The sequence below is a fragment of the Oryctolagus cuniculus genome, chromosome 8 (assembly GCF_964237555.1).
Source record: "Oryctolagus cuniculus chromosome 8, mOryCun1.1, whole genome shotgun sequence".
Lineage (NCBI taxonomy): Eukaryota > Metazoa > Chordata > Mammalia > Lagomorpha > Leporidae > Oryctolagus > Oryctolagus cuniculus.
The window spans coordinates 43,508,716-43,514,533 of NC_091439.1; the positions used below are offsets into that span (position 1 = coordinate 43,508,716).

At 43.1% G+C, this 5,818-nt stretch overlaps 1 pseudogene; it reads right to left on the reverse strand.

Annotated features, from left to right (window-relative positions):
- Nucleotides 1-775: 775 nt before the first annotated feature.
- Nucleotides 776-3,127, reverse strand: LOC100342394 (vacuolar-sorting protein SNF8 pseudogene; annotated as a pseudogene).
- Nucleotides 3,128-5,818: the final 2,691 nt, after the last annotated feature.

A 5,818-nucleotide genomic window follows, 5' to 3' on the forward strand; every position in this document is an offset into this window, starting at 1 on the left:
CCAGGGTCTGTAAAGAGGAATTTTCCGGCCAGCACTGTGGCTCACTAGGCTAATCCTCTGCCTGTGGCTCCGGCACCCTGGGTTCTAGATCCAGTTGGGGCGCTGGATTCTGTCCCGGTTGCTTATTTTCCAGTCCAGCTCTCTGCTGTGGCCTGGAAAGGCAGTGGAGGATGGTCCAGGTCCTTGGGCCCTGCACCTGCATGGAAGACCAGGAGAAGCACCTGGCACCTGGCTTCGGATTGGCGCAGCACTGGCCATAGCAGCCACTTGGGGGGTGAACCAACAGAAAAAGGAAGACTTTTCTCTCACTAACTCTGCCTGTCCAAAAAAAAAAAAAAACAACAAACAAACAAACAAAAAAAACAAACAAACAAAAAAAGGAATTTTCCTACCCTGCTGTGGTCCTCCTGCATCTGTGGGGAAGAAAGCTAGAATTTCTGTTCCATCTAGCTTATGAGTTTAGAAACGCGGAAGTATTTACATAATAGCACCCCCAGTCCTGGGTAAGAGGAAGTACTTCTGGGGGAGGGGTCCCTTGATTGACAGGTAGGTGAGCGGCAACACAGAGCCAGGGAGCTCTGGCTTCTAGGCCATAAACATAAAATTATCCAAGCTTTCCCACATTCCCACATTAAGGGGACGGCTTCTTTGCCACCCCCCCCCCCCCAGGCTGTAATCTCCTGGGAGTAGAGGTCAGTGAAGAGAGCAGGGAGCCCGTAGGGAGCCTCTCCTGGGGCCTGCAAGTCCAGCCAGACCAGTCCTCTGTCAGCAGGCATTACAGCACTTGCCATGCTCGCTCTGTCTGCTGGTTGACACTGGCTTTGATTTCCCTGTCATGTCGCCATTTTTCTCTACCAGCTGCAGCACCAAGAAGTGATCCCTATTGAGGGCAGCTGGAGCAGACTGAGTGCTGTAAGTGCTGCCCTCGGGGATGAGGCTGAAGCCAGTGCCAAGCGACCTGTTTCTTGATAGCCCTGGTGAGGTCCTGTTGGCCAACGTCTTGCGCGAACTTGCATTTAACACCTGTTGACGTGGTTCTTCCAGAGTTAGCAGACTTCCATTTCTGTGCTTCCGGGTTGGGCACACTTCGATAACCTGGACATCCAGCTCATAAAAGAAGACGCCCCACACACAGCATCTCGGACCAAAATCCTTTCCCAGAAGCCAGAGGATGCGCCCCAGTGGTGGCTCGAACGTCCTGGAACTGCACCCAGAACTCGGGATTTTTCCGGACCTCCTACTCGTGCTTGCTGGCGGATTCCTCCAGGCTGGTCTTGAACACGTTCAGCTGCTTTGACATCTGAGCCAGCAGGCCCTTTGCCAAGACTGTCCCTTGTTTTTTTGTGTTTGGTCCAGGCCAGCTGCTTCTTGGTGATGGCGCTGGCTCCCATGCCGCGGCAGGGCAACACCGTCTTGGACTGGCTGCCTAGCTGCCTGAATCCCAGGTCTCCTGCCTCCGGGATCCACCGTCGGCTCTTCAGTCAGGTAGGTTCTGATACTGATCTTCTGTATATAAAGAGAATTGAAAATGAATCTTGATGTGAATGGAAGGGGAGAGGGAGTGGGAAAGGGGAGGGTTGTGGGTGGGAGGGACGTTATGGGGGGGAAGCCATTGTAATCCATAAGCTGTACTTTGGAAATTTATATTCATTAAATAAAAGTTTGAAAGAAAAAAAATAAAAAGAAAAAAAAATTCCGTCTCAGTAGAAAGGATTTTTGGCTTTGTCTGTCATAATTTCATCTAGCAGTCTATCAGAATCTCCCAATTAGTTCTTCAAAAGCTCTCATCCAATTGGGAATTGTAAACAGCTGCTAATAGAAGACTTTAAAAAAAAAAACACTAGTTTCAAAAAGGTGGGTGGTTTTACTTCCCCACGGTAAGAGGGTTTGAATCAGCCAGTCGTGGGCTAGGTGGTGCTATGAGCTCAGCAATCCAGACTCCTGTCTTGTTCCTTCATCATTAAAGGTGGCTTCATCTTCACAATTGTTCCAGGATCCCTAAGGGGCTCTAGCTAGCATGTCTACCTTCTAGAAAGACGCAGGAGGAAGTAACAATGCTATGTTTTCCAGATGCGACCTTTCTGTTTAAGGAGCTTTCTCAGAAGGCCTACTCAAGGAATTGTGTTTATTAACCACAGGCCATGTCGGCGAGGGTATCTGGGAGCTATTGGGAAAATGATTAATTTTTAGCTGAGCTCATTGCTGCTGTTACAGACATTTTCAGGGCTTTGTATAAGATTTGGAATTCCCAAATTGTTACTCTTGGGTTGATGATACCATTTTTGTGTGTGTGTGCGTGAAAAGGTATGCATTCAAAACTTTTTTTTGAATCCTCTCACCTGAGGAAGGCATTCCTCCCAATCCTTCTCAAGAAACATGTCTGCAAATGAGGGCAGTCTTTTTTCTGCTGTCCTTACCCTCAGAGTGGAGGGGTTACAGTTTTTAAAAGGGAGAATAGATACTGGGTAGTCAGTAGTCTTTTCAGTATGTCCTAGGAAGATAGCCATGGCATCCCAAGAACTTTAGATGTTTTAAGTTTTCGCTACATACACTGAAAAAAATTGTTTTCTTTGTTCTTATCATTAAAGTTTAATCAGTTTCTTTCTTATCAGTTTCAACATTTTGTACTGTAATGCACAGTGTCCTTAAATCAGAGTTGCTTCTTCTTCTGTTGAAATGAGATATAGGCCACTCAGTTGCTTTTTCTTGCTCTTTAATCATTCCCAAACAGATCTTGAATCCTTTAGGTAGGGCAATTAAATGCAGGTTTTTGGGATTCTCATGGTATTAGTGAAATATATCTAAATATGTCTAAAAGTTAGGTCAATCAGAGCTCCAATTCAGTATAAATCAATGCTGGATTTCAAACACAGAAATACCTCTTGATTTTTAAATTTCATTAAGGCTCAGGAAGCAGAATTTTTTTTCATTCTTTTAAGTTTTGTGGAAATCTAAATAGCAGCTTTTTAAAAAGTCTAATTTTCCAATTTCTTACTGTCATGGTCACTGGACCTACTTGTTTGCATTGAGAGGCTTGGTTCAGTTCTAATTTGAAAAGTTCTGGTCCTGTGCAAGAATTACACAAGGACCCCACTCCGAAGGTCTTGGTCTTGTTATCAAACTCCATTCTCAATTCTTTCTCTTATTCCTGGAGTTACTGTTTTTTGTTGTCTTACCCTGAACTTCTGTTTTTGTTTCCTTGAAACCATTGTATCTAATTCTTACTCTGAGTTTTTTACAAATTTGTTTGAATTTAATCACAATGAAATGATCCTTTACTTGATTTTTGGATGAATTAATGTACTTCTGGTTTTATTGAATGTTTTGAATTTTAAAAAATATTATTTAGAGGGCAGAGAGGAAAATAGGTAGGTAGTTTCCCATCAACTAGTTCATTCCCCAAATGCCTGCAATAGCTTGGTCTCAGCCAATCTGTAGCCAGGAGCTGGGGACTCAATCTGGGTCTCCTACATGGGCGGCAGGAACTCACGTACTTAAACCATCACCTGCTGCATTCCATGATGCTTTAGTAGGAAGCTAGAATTTGAAGTGGAGCTGGCAGTCAGACCTAAGTGTCTTGATATGTGATGTGGGCATATACTACTGCATCAAATTCTCACCCATTTCATGTATTTTAAATTGATATTAAAGGATTCTTTTCCAAGTCTGTCTCTAGGTTGCTACCACCATGGTACCTGCCATGGTGATTTTTATGACTGTTTTTAATTATTTTTAAGATACCTATCCCAGCTAACCTAGCTGTCACTTTTCGTTAATTTGTTTTTCAATTTTAATTTCTAGTAGAAACAAGGAGGATGAAAGCAAAAATATGCTGAAATTTTTAGGTGTGGGTTTTTCATGACTTTCACCTTTCTCTTTTGGAGGTTTTTAAATCTCTTTTATGATAATTTAAATTATCCTAGTTAACAGCCTAGAATAGTTGCAAGATCTTTGTAGGACCTCTTCATCCTAGTCTTCTGTTTTTCTGATTTTTGTTTCTCATAATCCCTGGAAGGCTTTGTCCATAGTTCTGCATACTCATCCTAGCCCTACAGTGACACAGGCATGTTCTTAATTGGGCTAGTATTTTTGACAAATTGCTTGTGGATGATCAGTTTGTCTCAGCTGCAAGTCTCTGAGGATCCACAGGAGTGTGGATATGCTTCATTACCTATTTTCCAGATAGAGTGGGTCTCAACTGTGAATGATCCCCTTCCCCTACCCCACTTGGCAATGTCTGGAAACATTTTTGGTTGTCACAACCAGAGAGGGGCACACCACTGGTATCTCATGGGTACAAACCAAAGATGCTGCTAAACATCTTGTAGTACATAGGTCAGTCCTCCACAATAAATAATTATCTAACCTGAAATATTGATACTGAAGATATTGAGGGGACCTTGATATAATAGGTGATTAGTGATATATCAGGGCTATCTCCAGCTTCAGCTTCCTGGGCCTCGGTGGTAAAAGTCTCATCTTAGGGGAACACTCCTGAATGTTTACTGCAAAAGACTTACAGTGGTCAATATCCCTGTGGCTCTCCAAGTCTTCAGAAGATGGAAGAAATTGTTCCTGGACCTTCTGACTCATGGCAAGCTCAAATGCACTTGTTTCAAATATGCCAAAAATGATAGAGACCAATGGACAAAGTGGCATTAGAATACTGTAGTTCTTTACTTTTTTGAGAAAAAATTTTTTTGAGAGGCAGAGAGACACAGAGAGGGAGGGGAGGGAGAGAAAGAGTACTCCCATCTGTTGGTTCACCCCCTAAATGCCCACAATGGCTAGGGCTGGGATAGGGGTTGAAGCCAGTGGCCAGGAACTCAAAAGTTTCCCAAATGGGTAACAGGAACCCAATTACTTGAGCTATCACTACTGCCTCCCAGGCTACACATTAACAGGAAACTGGAATCAGGAGCTAGACCCAGAGATCAAATCCAGTTACTCTGGTGCAGGTGTCTTAACTGGTGTTTTAACCACTAGGCTAAATGTATACCTCTCACTTGGATTCTTAAGAAAGATTGACAACTAACTGAGCACCAAAAAGGAAACCTGTTAAAGTGAAATGAACACTATGAGAAACGGTGACTTGATCAGCCCTCACCCTGACTGTTGATGAGCAACTTAATATGTTTTCCCTCTTAGTATGTTTTTTGTTTGTTCTACTTAATACTTTAGGTTGAATACTGTAATCAATACACAATTCTTCTTAAGTGCTGAAACTTAACTGAAAAGTGATCGCTGTTAAATATAAGAGTGGGAATAAGAGAGGGAAGAGATGTGCAATTCGGGACATGCTCAAGCGGACTTACCTCAAATGGTAGAGTTAAAAACATACCAGGGGATTCCAATTCAATCCCATCAAGGTGGCATGTACCAATGCCATCTCACTAGTCCCAGTGATCAATTTCTGTTCACAATTGATCATAAGGATAGGACTAAGAACCAAAGGGATCACATAAACAAGAATAGTGTCTGCAAATACTAGCTGATAGAATAAAAAAGGGAGAGAAGGATCCAACATGGGAAGTGAGATACACAGCAGACCCATAGAATGGCAGATGTCCTAAACAGCACTCTGGCCTCAGAATCAGCACTTAAGACATGCGGATATGGCTGAAAAGCCCATGAGAGTATTTCAGGCATGGGAAGCCAAGACACTCTGGGGGGGGGAAAAAAAACCTAAATAAAAGATCTCCGTGAGTGAGATCCCAGTGGAAAGAACGGGTCATCAAAGAAGGAGGTACCTTTCTCTGAAGGGAGGAGAGAACTTCCACTTTGACCATGGCCTTGTCTAAAAATATCAGAGTCAGTG